This window comes from Halichoerus grypus, chromosome 3, assembly GCF_964656455.1.
Source record: "Halichoerus grypus chromosome 3, mHalGry1.hap1.1, whole genome shotgun sequence".
NCBI classification, from domain to species: domain Eukaryota; kingdom Metazoa; phylum Chordata; class Mammalia; order Carnivora; family Phocidae; genus Halichoerus; species Halichoerus grypus.
This window is the reverse complement of record NC_135714.1, coordinates 143,420,001-143,438,092: the sequence shown is the minus strand read 5'-3', so window position 1 is coordinate 143,438,092 and position 18,092 is coordinate 143,420,001. Positions and strand designations below refer to the sequence as shown.

Genomic DNA, 18,092 nt, shown 5'->3' with positions numbered 1-18,092 from the left:
TTCTTTAAGCCTCACCTTTGTTCCTTACACCAGCCTATGTCCAGCTTCAGAGCTTGCTTCCTTCTGAATTCCCCACCCCACCATTTCCCCAATCCACTCTTCTAGCATAGTCCAAATTAGGATATTCAGCATGACCTTGAATATATTAATCAGCCCCCATATAATTAAGAGCTAATTATAGTTTTCCTTCAACTGAACTACTTTAATATCTCTGCCTTCCTCATACCCACTCCCTATTCATATAATCGAATACATTTTCCTCTGAAAATCATTTCAGGTGCAAAGTAAATCCTACCTTGGTATTCAACATCCATGTCTCATTCTTTTCATTGGAGGCTATTAAGAACAGTTGAAAAGGAGTATCGTAATTAGTGTATTCCTCTAATACATCACACTCTTCAACAAGGTTTCCCTTCAATAAGATTCCCTGCTTTTGAACTTACTTTTGAATGAGAAGATATGTTTGATGTTGATCAATTTATCCTATCCTCCCACAAACTGCAAAAGGAACTTAATATGCTTTAAATATGGAAGGTAACACATTTGAGAAGAGGATTCCTTGTGAGTAAACAATGATTATGTTTCACGTTGCTCAGATTCTCTGGATGACGTTTATATTAATATGTCCAGAAGGAAACTTTTCTTAAAGTCATATCGTCAGGGGACAAAGATCATTTGTGTTCAATTGTGTGTGGAAAGAGAGGTAAGAAGAATTTAAAATAATCCTGTTTTAATGGATTGTCAGGGCAAAGCGAGTACAGGATTTTGCTAGCTGCTGTGGAAAAGCAGTACAGAAAATTGTGAATGTCATTTCTACTCAGTGCCAAAGGCCAAGAGACATGGGAAATGTAAAACTTAGTTCAGTATCATTTCTAATCTTTCAACTGTCATTTATATTAGAAGCATACCTTTGATAGACTGACTTTGGCAGTGCAGGAAATTCTGTTTAATAGCATCTCTGTTTTAGAAAAGTGAGGAAGAAATTACCCACGATGAAATAGGTTTTAAATCTTTCTGACTTCCTACATTTGAGGTCAAATTGACATCATATTATGTTTTTACTATATTAAAGCAGAATAAATTCTTCAAAGCTACTTATAATCTATAAAAACTAATAAAAATGCATTTTCTTTATGGAGTAGAAAAAATTAATTTCTCCTCTGTTCTCCTAATGTATTCAATAATGGATATGCACAAATTGGTCCAAGTATATACAGTCAAGTAACAAAAATAAAAAAAAATAGCTTACATTTTTGAAATTCCAGATTCTGAATTTACATAGGTAAATAAGTATACCGTACCCTCTTCAATTGTTAACTTAACGATACATTTTTCTGTTTTCCGAACTCATAAAATCAAGATTACAAAGGCCATATGCTTCTAGGTTCCTATAGGGTATTACTTTCTTCACCCTAGTCACCATTTTTTTTTTTTAACGTTTATCATTTGGTCACAAACACAGAATGATTATTTGGAAGGTTAATCAACTTCATTCAAAGACTATTGACATTTCAGATGAATTTTAAAGCTAATATATTTTATATAGCCAGGTTAATATGAAATTCATGGTTGTGATCATGGTCTATGAAGAGATCATTTTCCATAGAATTTGCATATAATATATAATGCAATCCTAAATCTTAGGAGGGATTTGCAGGACCAAAGATCAAGAGCAATGGAAAGGACCTTAGAAAGTGTTTATTTTGTAGTTGGTAAATCCAAATTCAGAGGAATATACCCTAGAAGTATCTTAGATGATCTACACGGTGGTGATATGTAAACACAGTAAACTTTAGACCTCTGATATTCCATGTGTTCCATTAGGTTATTCACTTGACTGGCTAGATTCAGAAGACCCTTTAAATGACATTTCTTTTTAGTTTCAAATTTGAGTATTCTAATCTCCCAAATACTTTTTTTAAATAATTATGTGTCTATATAGCTATTATGGTTTTGTATTTCTAATCTCTTAAAAATTTTATTAATTTTAAATAATATCACTTTAATGCCCTTTACCCTCACCCCAACATGCATCTAACCACACACACCTTCATAAATTGAAATACTGAGTTGGAGTGGAGACAGCAAGAGAAATGGAAGAGAACCCATAAAATATTTCAATATTATCAAAAAGATAAAAGAAAAGAAGTGTTGATGAGGATGTGGAAGAAAGGCAAGCCTTGTACATTGTTGATGGCAATGTAAATTGGCACAGCCATTGTGGAAAATAATATGAGCTTCCTCCAAACACTAAAAAAGAACTACCATATGATCGGCAATACCACTTTTGGGTATATATCCAAGAAAATGAAATCAGTATCTCAAAGAGATGTCTATATTCCCATTCTCACTACAGCATTATTTACAAGACATGGGGACAACCTAAGTATTCATTGATGGATGAATAGAGAAATTGTGATATGTAATATTCCATTCCAAGTATATACTAAAACAGAAGATTCTGCCAAATGCAGCAACATGGATGTACCTGGACAACACTATGCTAAGTGACATAAGCCAGAAGAAGAAAGAGAAAAACTGCATGATCTCTCTTATATGGAGAATCTTAAAAAAAGTTGAATACATAGAACCAGAGAGTAGAAAAGTGGTTACCAAGGGTTAGGAGATGTGGAAGTGGGGGAGAGGCTGGTCAAAGGGTGTAAAATCACAGTTATGAAGGTTGAATAAGTCTAGAGATCCAAGGTTCCGCATGACTACTGGTTAATAACACCATTTTGAATACTAGAGACTTGCTGAGAGAATAGATGTCAGGAGTTCTCACCATACACAACACACACACAAAATGGTAACTATGTGAGGAGGTGACATGTAAATTAGCTTGACTGGGTGATTTATAGAATGCTAATAAAAAAATACCAGTTTGTTTTTTTTGGTCTTGTGGTTCATAGTTTCCATTACATCCTCACCTGCATTTTTTTATACAACTTAAGTTTCCTTTTATCAAAAATTGGGAATCTTGTAACTCAATCTATTTCTCTTTTAGCTTCATTCTCTAAGAGTATCAGAATTAAATAGATGCTCATTCACTGTAACTATTAGCCTGCATACTAGACTTGCTTGCTTCAGTTTTGATTGTAAATGTGTGTGTGTGTGTGTGTGTGTGTGTAACTCTTTTACAGAACTTCTTTCTGTTTTATGTGGTGTTATCCTGTGGGGTAGCATAATTTATTGGCTAAAAGTATAGATTCTAGAATAGTTCTGCACTGGGTGTGTAACCTTTGGCATTATATTTAAATTTATGTGTCTCAGTTTTTTCATCTGTAAAATAGGATATATATAAATTGTAAAGATTTATGGGTGTATTTCGTCAAATTAAACCATCTTTGAAACTTTATATCATTTTAATTGATGACACTTGTTAAATGCTGTTGAATTCTAATAAAGTATATAATTTTTCATACATCGTCATTTTAAATTTTATTTATTATGCTTTTTTTTATCAGGTTGGGTACAAAATGCTTGGAGAGTTTTCATTTCTTTAGTTAATAGTATTTATACACTGGAAATTAACTGTGCATTGAAAGTTTGTCATAACTCAGCGGTTGAATTCTGTCGCCTAGGAGCCATTATTGGTTATTTTCTTTGATAAATCTTTCACATTCTTTTCATAGCTACTGGTCTTTGCAGAGCGTGTGTGTGTGTGTGTGTCTGCGTGTGTGTGTGTGTGTCTGTGTGTGTGTGTGTGTGTCTGTGCGTGCGCATGTATCTTTTTCATACAATTATGCTAATTTATGCTTTCTCAAATAAATATCTGCTTATTTAGATTTTAAATATATTAACCTAATTGTCCAGGATACTGTTTTTGTTAACTAAAAACACCCTCTCTGGTCATTTAAGGTCTTCAGGAAAATTATATTTTTAACTACAACTCCAAACACATTTGTCAACACCTATACCTTCATTCCTTCATTGTTTTTGCGATTATAATTTTGTGGAGTTTATTTAAAGATTCTTGAATTCTTTAGTACTTGCTTTTGCTACTTAGTTTATATCAGAATTTGTGTGTATTGGTGTTAAGTTGGCACTATAGGACTAGAAAGTTAGAAGAAAGCAGTTTTGATTCATATGTTGTTGCCGAAGGCAACGTAAAAACATATTTTTCAAACATTGAGCCTTGGTATCAGCCACACATTTTTAAGAACAATGGGTTTAACAACAAAGTACAAGGACACTGTGCTTGCTTTTATTCTTGCTTGGGACCCACATCAGGCACAAGGTAAAGAAGACATTGTTCTGAGTCCCTCTTGTATCAGAGATCATTATGCCCATGAAAGTCATGTGTGGAGTCACAGATCATCCAACAACAGAAACAAAAAGAGCTCTTCTTTTAATGAAAGATACCTCATCCAAGACTGATTAAAATGTTTTTTAAATACATGTGGGGAGCTATAGATTTATAAAGTCTTCAGTTGTCTCTTGACATGCTAAACTAGAAAGTTTGATAGGTTTTATCCACAAAAAGACAAAATATGAGGATGAGTTCTGTGTTCTGACACAGTCATTTTTTCTCTATTCACTTCATTGCTCTGGATCATGTGGAGCCCTCTTAAGAAACATAATTTACTTAATTATTGTGCTATGATTATAACTGAATTTAGTTAAAAAAAGAACATTGAGTAAGAACTTATTTATGCTTTCTTCCAATTGGCAAAAAAAAAAATATAGTTTTACCATTTATTTCTCATATGGACTCTAAAAAATCCCCTTTATGATGGGATGAATTTTCAGTAGGAAACAGTTTAACATCAGTGTATTAATATGCTCTTAGAACATACAAACTTCTCCATGAAAAATAATATTCATAAATGGTAAGTTCTTCCATAATTTTACTTTCTTAGATTCGTAGAAAAATAAAATTAAATAAAATTACTGGGTAGTGTTAAATGATAATTTATAATAAAAATGAAGCTTAATCTTTTGGAATATTTGAAAGATGTTTCTGGATTAAAATTGATATTTCTTAAAAAACAGAACATAACCCAGAAAGAGACTTTTTAAAGTTTATTTTTAATTGAAATATATGTGATACATAACACTATAAATTTAAGGTGTATACATGTTAATTTGATACATTTATATATTGTAACATTATTGATATTGTAGTGATAATTTGTACCTATCATGTTACATAATTATCATTTCTTTTCAGTGGTTAGAATAATTAAGTTCTAGTCTCTTAGCACATTTGATGATTATAATACAATATTGTTCTCTATTCACTATACTGTAAATTAGGTCTCTAAGACTTATTTACTATTCATTGCAAGTTTGTCCCCCTGAACAACACACATCCTATAACCCCAGCTGGTAACCACCATTTTACTCTGTTTGCTTTTCGATTTCACAAATGACTGATAACATACAGTATTTGTCTTCCTCTGTCTGACTTATATCACTTAGCATAAAATGCACTCAAGCTCCATTCATGTTGTCACATATGGCAGGATGCCCTTCTTTCTTATGGCTGGAAAATATTCTATTGTGTATATATATATACACCACTTCTTTTTTATAGTATAGTTGACAATGTGACATTAGTTTCAGGTGTACAACATCTCTATAGGTTAGGCTCTGCTCAACAAAAGAATGTAGCTACCTTCTGTCATCATGTAACACCATTACAATATCACTTACTATTTTTGGAAAGGGATGGTTTTAAACATGGAGATAGCTGTAGCTCTTCCCTGAAGAAGTACTTTTTTGTGTGTTGCTGTTTAGGTGATTGATTTCAAATTGTACACAAATACTTTATTTTCTGCATAAAATTATTGTAGGATTAATCTTTATCTTCCCTATAAATTATAGTTAAAAATTTTGTATCTTAAGTTTATGAAGCTGTATGTTATCAGATATAAAAGCAAGGAGAGCCCTGTATTAGTTCTTAGGCCACCAAAGGACTATTTATACATAGTCTTTGTTTCACTCCTTTCAAGGGTATATCTAATTCATTATTTGAAAATAATTCTTTACAACATATAATATAAGAACGCTTTTTAAAAGCAGGAGTGATAGTCACAATATTTAACAACAAGTATGGAATGGGCCCCAACAAATCAGAACTGATACAAGTCCAATCAGAATCAATGTCCACTGTGATATGGTTTGCCTTCACTTATAGTTGAACATTAGAGACAACCAAAAGATGAAGCCAGACACTGCACATTTCTGGATTCAAAATGGATATGTTGAGATTGTTAAGAGTTTGATAACAGCCAACACTTTTGCTGACATTCGCATGGTAAAATGTGTACATTTCTGTGTGTGTGTGTGTGTGTGTGTACATTTCTTGAAAGAACAAATAAAAATGCACCAAATAGAGGGATACTGTTATCCAAACTGTCTCCGCACTTGAATCTTTATTATACTGGTCTCATCTTCTTTGTAGTTTAGAGACTTAAATCCTAACCCAGAAACCACATTCCATTCAAGCTTAGTTCAAGGAAGAAAATAAATAATAATTGCATAATCACAAATAAAGATATAAAATAATACTACTTCCAGTAATACACATGCCCACTGTCCCCCATCCACATAATATGTATCTAAAAAAGTGTAATCTGCCCCATATTAAACAGTGTTGTTCTCCACCAATATTGAAGATAATGTAAGATTATGAGATGTTGCTATTCCACTTCTAATATAGAATGATAATTTTTCCAAATGTGGAAGTGAGGTCAATTTTTTTGTATTTAGAACTCCTGAAAAATTCTTTTGTAAGTAAAGAAACCAAAAAATATATTTAAAGTTAGCATCACATATTCTGAATAGTTCTTTGGAATAACATTTCAGAGTTTAAATTATAGTTTCTTTATGTAGCTTGCTAGCTTTTTCCAAAACTTTCAATGAGTCCCCAGGATCCTGATGATAATTTTAAGCCTCAAAATAAAAAAGGAAAGCAAAGTCAATGAAGTATTTATATAGTCCAAAAAAATTGATGTGGTATTTTGGAAGATAAGAAAAAAATAGACCATCAACTTTAGATATATATTTTTTATAGAAGAAAGCATGAAGCCATATTGAATTAACCCCCCCAAATGAGAATATATTCTTTTTCTGTAGATTATATTTAGAATAAGTAATTTAGTTGAACTAAAGACACTGTGTGTATTACTCTATATTTCTTTATTTGCTGATACTATTAATATTTTTGGTGAATTACTATTAGTGAATTTACTGAATATATTACTTTTTATCTTAGAAATAGAATAGGTTCTGTTAATTACATATCAAATTACCTGCTACTTTGCAAATGTCTAAAATGAGAAAAGGAAAAAAATAATGCTACTGTGTGATGGATGTTTCTGTTCATAAATATGCCTATGTATTTTTTCAATTTCAAAATGCTTACAAAATTAAAATTATATTTCATTGTATTCTATATACCTCCACAACTAATTTTAAAAGCATATTTTGAAGTTTTTAATGGTTTTTGTGGGTTTTTTTATTACAATGTACCTTTTCACTATTAGTTTGTTTAGTTTATTTGGAAATCATAGTTTAAAAGAGCATGAATAATGAATAACAAAGAAATATTTTGAGTAAATGTTTGGACAAACCAGTCTACAAAGATTTTCAGTGAGTTCAACATGTAGAGGAGAGGTTATATTTGAATTTTAAACATTGAAATAAGGATGTGTGAAGATTAAACATGAGAGTTCAAGAACGGAAAAGCAAGAGCAGTTGGGAGGTTTGCAATAATTGAGGTGTGAGAGGCTAGTGATTAAAGTATTAGGAATAAGAAGCAGGTGATGGATTCAAGAAATATTTTAGAAGCAAAATGGTTAGGAACTTGTTGACTGATTGAATTTAGAGAAGGTGATGTGGCCAGCAGTCAATGACAACTCCTGAGAAGATTATGATCATAAAACCAAGATGGAAATTTGTAAAAATATCGAGTTTAGAAGGGAAAATCAGTAAGTCCAATATTAGACAGTATGTTTAAAGAGTCTAGGGTCCATCTAAATGTAGAGACATTTGTGTTTACACATCTGAGGCAAGAGATCTGGTTTGGAAGAAACACTGGAGACCTACTGAGGTGTAAAAAGTGAGAGGTCTGGAAAAGACTGATAAGCACAGGCCCATAAGAGAAAGAGGAATCTATGCAAGGTTTAATGAGATGGGAATGAGAATCAGGAAAGAACAGTGTACCATAAACTGAAGGATTCTGCCTTGGAAGAGATAGTGAACTTGACTCCCAAATTTAGGAGGAACGTTCTGTGATATGAAGCTTAAGAAATGATCACAGACTTTGGCAATTAGAATATCAGTAGTGGTTGTAGAAAGATTAACTTCAGCATGTGCCAGTTAAATGAAACAATGCAGACAAATTACTTGGTGTATACAATTAGTATTCAATAAATATTTGTTCCTTTTACTACTACTCATTTCCAATTCCCAACATATAATCCATTCCAGCCAATCTGGTGGGATTGAGAGAACACAACAAATATGTAGAATATAAAGCAAAAGGGTAAAAATAATATATATCTGACATCTATTATGTGCAAGATACTTCGCCTCTGTCATTTCATTCACTCCTCACAACATGTAGGTATTATTGGTATACAAGTTGGACACAAGAGGAAACTGAAGGTCATAAAGTTAATGGATATATCCAACTTAAAATACAGCATACCTCATTTTATTGCAGTTTGCTTTATTGTGCTTTGCAGATATTATGGGTTTTAGATGGAAGGTTTGTGGCAGCCCTGCATTGAGCAAGTCTACTGGTGCTAGTTTTCTAAAATCATTTGTTCACTTCAAGTCTCTATGTCACATTTTGGTCATTCTCATAATATTTCAAAGTTTTTTATTATTGTTATATTTGTTATGATTTGTGTGCAGTGGTCTTTGATATTACTACGGTAATTATTTTGGGGTACCACAAACTGCATCCATATACAATGGTGAACTTAATTGATAAATGTGTGTGTTCTGACTGCTCCATTGGTTGCCTCCTGTCTCTCTCTCCTTGAGCCTCCTTCTCTTTCCCTAGACACAGCAATGTTGAAATTAGGCGAATTAATAACTCTATGATGGCCTCTAAGTGTTCAAGTAAAAGGAAGTGTCACATGTCTCTTACTTTAAATCAAAAGCTAGAAATTATTAAGCATCTTGAAGAAGGCATGTTGAGAGCCAAGACAGGCCAAAAGCCGGACCTTTTGTACCAGTTAGCCAAGTTGTGAATGCAAAGGAGAAGTTCTTGAAGGAAATTAAATGTGCTATTCCAGTGAATACATGAATGATAAAAAAGCAAAACAACCATATTGCTCATAGGAAGAAAGTTTGAGTGGTCTGGGTAGAAGATCAGGGTAGTCACAACATTCCCTTAAACCAAAGCCTAATCCAGAGCAACGCCTTAATTCTCTTCAATTCTATGAAGGCTGAAAGAGGTGAGGAAGTTGTTGAATAAGTGTTGGACTCTAGGAGAGGTTGGTTCATGAGGTTTATGGAAAAAAGCCATCTCCATAACAGGAAAGTGCAAGGTAAAGCACTTGCTGATGTAGAAGCTGAGGCAAGTCATCCAGAAAAGCTAGCTCAAATAACTAATGAAGGTGGCTACACTAAGCAACAGATTCTCAGTATAGATGAAACAGCCTTCTATAGGAAGAAGACGGCACCTAAGACTTTCATAGCCGGAGAGGAGAAGACAATGCCTGGCTTCAAAGCTTCAAAAGACAGACTAACTCTCTTGTTAGGGGCTAATGCATCCGATGACTTTAGTTGAAGCCTATGCTCATTGACCATTACAAAAATCACAGGGCCCTTAAGAATTATGCTAATCTACTCTGTCTGTGTTCTATAAATGGAATAGCAAAGCCTGGATGATAACATATTTGTTTACAACATGTTTATGGAATATTTTAAGCCCATTGTGGAAACCTACTGCTCAGAAGAAAAGATTCCTTTCCAAATATGACCACTCATTGACAATGCACCTGATCACCCAAGAGCTTTAATGGAGGGGCACCTGGGTGGCTCAGTCCTTAAGCATCTGCCTTCAGCTCAGGTCATGATCCCAGGGTCCTGGGATCGAGCCCCGCATCAGGCTCCCTGCTCGGCAGAGAGCTTGCTTCTCCCTCTCCCACTCCCCCCTGCTTGTGTTCCCTCTCTCGCTGTCTTTCTCTGTCAAATAAATAAATAAATAAATCTTAAAAAAAAAAAAAAAGAGCTCTAATGGAGACAATGAGATTAATGTTTTCATGCCTTCTAACACTAATTCTGCAGCCCATGGGTCAAGAAGTAATTCTGACTTTCAAGTCTTATTTTTTAAGAAATGCATTTCATAAGGACACAGCTTCCATAGATGGTGATTTCTCTCATGGATCTGGGCAAAGTAAATTGAAAACCTTCTGGAGAGGACTCATCTTTCTAGATACCATTAAGAACTTTTGTAATTCATGAGGTCAAAATATCAACATGAAGAGGAATTTGAAAGAAGTTGATTCCAATCCTCATAGATGACGTGGAAGGGTTCAAGACTTCAATGGGGAAGTAAGTACAGAGAAATAACAAGAGAACTAGAATTAGAAGTGGAACCTGAAGATGTGACTGAATTGCTGAAATCTCATAATCCTACTTGAATGGATGGGAGTTGCTTCTTATGGCTGAGTAAAGAAAATGATTTCTTGAGATGGAAACTACTCCTGGTGAAGAGGCTGTGAATATTGTTGAGATGACAACAAAGAATCTAGAATATTACATAAACTTAGTTGGTAAAGCAGCGGTAGGATTTTAGAGGACTGACTTCAAGTTTGAAAGAAGTTCTACTATGGGTAAAATGCTATCAAACAGCATTGCATCCTACAGAGAGACTGTTTGTGAAAGATAGAGTCAATTGATGTGGTAAACTTCTGTGTTGTGTTAAGGAATTGCCACAGACTCCCCAACCTTTGGTAATCATCACCCCAATCAATCAGCAGCCATCAACATTGAGGTAAGACCCTCCACCAATAGAAAGATTATGATTCACTGAAAGCTCAGATGATGGCTAGAAATTTTTAACAATAAAGTACATTGTTTTTTAGACATACTATTACATACTTAATAGACAATAGTATAGTACAAACATACCTTATTACATATGTACTAGGAAACCAAAAAATTGATTTGACTCACTTTATGACAATATTTGCTTTTTTGCAATGGTCTAGAACCAAACCTGCAATATCTCCAAGGTATGCCTATAGTTACCAGGTGTTTTTTCTGTTTCTTAAATCGACACTCTGCATATTTCTAAGAATAAAGAGACTAATTTCAACACAGGTTTGCCACCTTTGTAAACTTTGAATAAATCCCCTAAATTTGTTGGGCTTAACTTTTGTCAATTTAGAGGTAAAAGGAATGGACTAATATAATTTAGCCCTCATTAATACATGCTTGACACTTCAAACATTATTTCATTTAATCTTCACAAAATCCTATGAAGTGGATTATATTTGAATCCTCACTTTAAAGATGATTAATTTGAATCACGGAGAAGTAACCAGTCTAAAATCACATAGCTACTAAGTGTCAGAGTGAGGAATTGAAGCTACGCCTCCTGACCCTTAACTACACTGTCATTAGTGGAGGCTATTAAGGTCTCTCGTCTATTATGGTCATATGTCATATGCTTTATCAATAACAATATATATTTTGGAGTATATGTGTAAATAACTTATAGTATTTGTATTATGTTATAGTTACCAAGAAGAAATAAAGAGTGACCTTTGTTTTCATAGTGAATTGAGTACAAGCAAATGTTTCTGTATACGTTTAAAAGAAGCAATGCTTAAATCATTTTAGGTTGCTTGTTAAAAGTCTAAAATTTTATTGCATCACTTCACCTACAGTCCTAGCCATCTGCTTATAGTGTATATTTTCTGAAGCCAAATTTTCATAAAATATTATATAATAAACCTTCTTAAAGACCAACCAGGAAACATACATCATTTAGTTTTTTTTTTCTTAGATGTTTTGTTTGTACTTTCTTTGGAAACATTTTTAATGCTTCCAGGGAGATGTGGGAAGATAGATATTTTAGCAATACACAACTTACTTAATGTGTTACTAATAACTCTCTTTTGTGCATTTTATTCTAAAGTGTATTCATGCCAATTTCCTACTAATTGGCAAAATGATTACTGTTTCTATTATTTTTACAGAATTACTAATATCAGGTAAATATAAAATCACTGATCATAATTATATTACCAGAAATAAAAATGTGCTCAAGAATTTCAATGTATGATTTTCTCCAAATCATTTTTAATAATGAAAGTATGCTTTATCTCTGAACAAAAATGACTGGGTGAGAACTTTTACATTATATTGTGCTATTAAATGGAGTGTGGCAACACTTTACTTGATATTCACTGTCCTTTTCAGTTTTTCATTATTTTTTCCTGTTTATTCTCATGAAAAAGTTGATAGGAAATAGCACTTACTTGGCTTAAACTTATATTAAATTTTCCTTAAAATGTATTTATTTGTTCTTAACTTAGGTTTTCTGAAAGAAAGAGCTCTGATTTTTTTCATGAGAATCTTTACTGAAAATGTGACAGTTCTATCACTATAAAAGAAATATTTTAACTCTAATAGCAGAACTCATCCCAAACAGAAGTAAATTAGCAAAGAATGTTTAATAATACCAAAGAAAATAGCTACAAAGAAAGCTATTTTTTGAATCACAACAAATAAGCTTAAAATATTTATGGAAGATTTATAATTCCTGTTTCTATAAGATGATAGTTTTGACGCTTCAAAATAATTCATGCACATTGTAAAATACTAATGAGTACAAATCAAGATATAATGAGAACAACTGTTCCCTGCCCCAGTCCTTGAAAATCCTGTTCTACTGATTAGAATCACTTTGGCATTTAGTTCTTTTATTTGTTCCGATCATTATTCTGATATATGTATCCTTCACTGATGCTATACCAGTCATAGACAATATCTACTGTCTTTTATGAAAGGTAAAGTTTTAGCTTATTTCACTACCCCAACTGCCACGTCCTAATGATGACACTAAAATATTATTACGGTTATTCTATTGGTGGTTTTGTAACTTTAACTAATACATGTAAACTTGTTTCTTGTTCATCAACTTCAGAAAAGTGTCACTGGGCTCCCTAAATTCCACCACTTCTACTGATTCACCTCAGCTTCTTTCATCTGTATATATTTGCTTATTACATTTAAATACTGTTTTTAAGAATGTCTTCTCTGATTTGTCTACAGCTTGGTTCTAAATGTTGAAAATCAACAAATACTGTTCATATTATTATGTCTGTAAATAATTTTCACCACAGTGTGATCTACTATGCTATAGATACATGCCCACCACACTACCTAATACTATAAGCCTCGTGCCACTAAAACGAGAATGTCAAGATCAAAAGGATTATTTTTCAACACTAACAGTTCTTAAAATAATCCCAAGTTATAGTTAACTTTATAATGTTTTAGTTAACTTTAACACAACTCTCTTTCATGAAGCTTCTGAATAACTTTCTTTTTCTTCCTGATAAAAGAACAAAATTGTAAGGTAATGCCTCTCGGGTTTCCAGTGGTGTTGGAAAGCAATTCTCCATGGTGTTTTTACAAGTCTTGAACAATCTTTTCAAGGTAACATCCTTGGACCCTAGATATAGGGTCCCTGGTCCCTCCAGGTTAGTAGGAAAAATTATTTAATTACAGGATAGTAAAGCCCCCTGCTTCTGTGAGGAGATTTGCTTACATTCACAGATCCATTGTGGGCAATGTTCCACTGAGCCTCTATGGGACTCGTGGGGGGTGGTCAATGAGAACCACGTGAAGAAAAAACTCATGTGTCCTGCTGTTCCATGAGTAATAAACTGTCTAAATTGCTTTAGAATTATTTCAATCACTTACTAAATTTATGGTAATGTGGCAAGCAACATTCCAGTTTCTTGAAACTACTCGCCCTCTACTTGGCACTTGTCTATTCTGTCATTCTGCTCCAATCTAGACCTGCTGTTGTCTAAGCCTGCAGTAAAACCCCATCTGTAACTCTTAGAACAGGTATTCCTACTCCATATCCACAATTGTTTGGATTGAATATCTTCCTTTTTCTCATGTTGTCTCCTTTGGTTTTCTTGACTAGATCATTTAATTTTTTTTAAGTTTTTTTATTTATTTAAGTAATCTCTACACCCCAAGCGGAGCTTAAACTCACAACCCCAAGATCAAGAGTCCCACACTCTTCCAACTGAGACACCTAGGTGCTCCTCCTTTAATATTTCCTTAAAAAGGATGTGTAGATGCTAGACTTTTTGAGAACGTCAATATCAGAAAAGTCCTTATTTTGATTTTAGGATTGGTAAATAATATAGCTGAGAAAAAAAATACTGGATAAAATATCATATTCCCTCAGAAATTAAGGGCATTGGTTTTTGTTGTGTAGTTTCTACTGTTGGTAAGAATATTTTTTACATTATTTCAAATGATATATTAATAACTGAAAAGAATATTGTAATTATTAAAGTGTTATATCAATAACATTAATGGTATGCTTGTAGACTAAAGAACTTGTACCTACCAGAAAATCCAGAGCTAAATATTAAACTAAATAGGGATCTATCTTAAATATGTTTTGATCATACATAGTTTCTGCCTCTTTTTCTTTTAAAGATGCAAGGGCATCACAGAAAAGTGTCATTGATTACTAAAAGTTATGACCAATATATTATAAATTAATGTTTTATGTTGTTAATGATTTACATACTGTAATTATGACAAATTTTTAAAGGACATATGTCCTTTAAAAAACTTTGTATAGCAGTCACTCCTCTATCAGATAATTTTCTTATAGATTTTAGCCACATTTAAATATAGCAATCAATGATTGAGTACACAATTGTTTAAGAAAAAATGCTCACCATTTGGACATATTAGCAAAAACTTCTAAGATTCTAGTCTATTTATAAAAAGTGTTGAGACAATTACTTAATTAGGTCAAGCAAAATAATTTTTATTAAAATTCTACAACTTTGGGCATTACTTCTTTCAAGAAGATATTAAATTTGCATCTGGCCTAATTTCTGTCATTTTGCATATATCTCATGTACCAGATCAAGATCTATAATTTACATTTCTAAGAAATTGTGATCATTATAAAGTCTTCTATTTAAAAATTAAATGTCCAGGGACTCAGTTAATCCTAATGCTTAAACTCTCAGGTGTTGTGGTCAGACATCTATATGCTTACATTAGTGATCTTGCCACTGACTTGAAGTTTGACTTCGAGAAAATTAGTGTGCTTATTGTTACTGGGAATTCATTGCTTCTAAGCCCTCTCAGTGGATAAAGCTAGGACATACTTGCATATATACTAACCTGTATTTCATTATTAATTTTATGTGCCAACCTGACTCAGCCACAAGATGCTCAGACATTTGTTTAGACTTCTCAGTGTCTATAATTGTGTGTGCCACTCTTTATCATGAATCAGTCTATTATCTATCTCTATCTATCTATCTATCTATCTATCTATCTATCTAATCTATCATCTATCATCTATTCATCTATCATTTATCATCTATCTATCATCTATCATCATCTATCATCTATCTATCTATCTATCTATCTATCTATCTATCTATCTATCATCTATCTATCATCTATTTACCTACCTGCCTACCATGTATAGATATCTATATCTATATACACATATTTAGATCATTGGGTAAATATCTAGGAGCATGGCTGCTGGGTTAGAGAGTAAGTCTGTACTTAGTTTTATAAGAAACTGCCATACTGGGGCGCCTGGGTGGCTCAGTTGGTTAAGCGTCTGCCTTTGGCTTGGGTCATGATCCCGGGGTCCTGGGACTCTGGGATCAAGTCCCACATTGTGCTCATTTCTCCACGGGAAGTCTGCTTCTCCCTCTCCCTCTGCCCCTCCCCCTGCCTGTGCTCTCTCTGTCTCTCTCTCTCAAATGAATAAATAAAATCTTAAAAACAAAACAAAACAAAAAACTGTCATACTGTCTTTCAAAGTGACTGCATCATTTTGTTTTGTTTTGTTTTGTTTTATTTTGTTTTTTTAAGGTCAATCATTTTTTTTCTTCCAAATTTTTATTTAAATTCTAGTTAGTTAATATATAGAATAATATTGGTTTTAGGAGTAGAATTTAGGGATTCATCGTATAACACCAAGTGCTCATAATAACAAGTGCCCTCCTTAATACCATCACTCATTTAGCCTATCCCCACCTACCTCTCTCCATCAACCCTCAGTTTATTCTCCATCATTAAGAGTCTCTTCCCTCTCTTTTTTTCCTTTCCCGTATGTTCATCTGGTTTTTTTTCCCTAAATTCCATACATGAGTGAAATGATATGGTATTTGTCTTTCTCTGACTTATTTCGCTTAGCATAATACACTCTAGCTCCATCCATATTGTTTCAAATGGCAAGATTTCATTCTTTTTGATGGCTGAGTAATATTCCATTGTGTATATATGCCACATCCTCTTTATCCATTCATCAGTTGACAGACGCTTGGACTCTTTCCATAATTTGGCTATTATTGATAATGCTGCTATAAATACCGGGGTACATGTACCCCTCCAAATGAATATTTTTGTACCCTTTGAGTAAATACATAGTAGTGCAATAGCAGGGTTGTAGGGTAGTTCTATTCTTAACTTTTTGATGAAACCCCATACTGTTTTCCAGAGTGGCTACACCAGTTTGCATTCAACCAACAGGGTAAGAGGGTTCCCCTTTTTCTGCATCCTCACCAACATCTGTTGTTTCCCAAGTTGTTAATTTTAGCCTTTTGATAAGTGTGAAGTGGTATCTCATCACGGTTTTGATCTGTATTTCCCTGATGATAAGTGATCTTGAGAATCTTTTCATGTGTCTATTGGCCATTTGTATGTCTTCTTTGGAGAAATGTTTGTTCATGTCTTCTGCTCATTTCTTAACTGGATGATTTGTTTTTTGGATGTTGAGTTTGAAATGTTCTTCATAGATTTTTGGATATTAACCCTTTATTGGGTATGTCATTTGCAAATATCTTCTCCCATTTCATAGGCTGCCTTTTAGTTTTGTTGATTGTTTCCTTCACTAAGCAGAAGTTTTTTATTTTGATGAAATCCTTAATGTTCATTTTTGCTTTTGGTTCCCCTGCCTCTGGAGACGTGTCTGGTAAGGAGTTGCTACAGTCAAGATAAAGGAGGTTGCTGCCTACTCTCCTCTAGGGTTTTGATGGATTCCTGTCTCACATTTAGGTCTTTCATCCATTGAATTTGTTTTTGTGTATGGTGTAAGGAAGTGGTCCAGTTCCATTCTACTGTATCATTATCCATTCCTACCAGCAGTGAGTAAGAGCTCCTGTTGCTCTTTATCCTTGCAAGCACTTGCTATTACTTGCTTTTGAATTTTAATAGGTGTTTAGTGATATTTCACTGTTGTTTTATTTTGTATTTCCATAATGACAAATGATGTTGAGTACCTTTCTATATGTTTATTTGCCATCTATAGTCTTTTGTGGTGAATAATCTGTTCCTATCTCTTGTCTGCTTTTTAATTGAGTTAAATTTTAAGAGTTCTTTGTATATTCTAGATACAAGTTCCTTGTCAGATATGTAACTTGAAAATATGTTTTTCCTATGGGGTGCCTGGGTGGCTCAGTCGTTAAGCATCTGCCTTTGGCTCTGGTCATGATCCCAGGGTCCTGGGATCGAGCTCCGCATCGGGCCCTGCTCAGCAGGAAGCCTGCTTCTCCCTCTCCCACTCCCCCTGCTTGTGTCCCTGCTCTCGCTGTCTCTCTCTCTGTCAAATAAATAAATAAAATCTTTAAAAAAAATATGTTTCTCCTAGTCTGTGGCTTTTCTTTTCATTTCATTCTCTTAAAAGTGACTTTTGGAAGTCAAATTTTTAAAATTTAATAAAATCAAATTATCTGTTTCTCTTTCTTTTACATGTCATGCTTTCGGTGTTGTATATAAAAATTCAACCCAAGGTTACACAAGTTTTCTCTTTTTTTTTTTTCCAGAATCTTTATAGTTTTGCATTTTACATTTAGGATTCTGATATATTGTAAATTAATTTTGTGTATGGT

General features: G+C 33.4%; 1 protein-coding gene and 1 pseudogene across 2 annotated transcripts in view; both read left to right on the top strand.

Annotated features, from left to right (window-relative positions):
* SPOCK3 (SPARC (osteonectin), cwcv and kazal like domains proteoglycan 3) overlaps positions 1-18,092 on the top strand; it is a 483,784-nt gene that overhangs the window by 320,905 nt on the left and 144,787 nt on the right. The window lies entirely within an intron of this gene.
* Positions 10,482-18,092, top strand: part of LOC118548306 (quinone oxidoreductase pseudogene) — a 73,046-nt pseudogene continuing 65,435 nt past the window's right edge.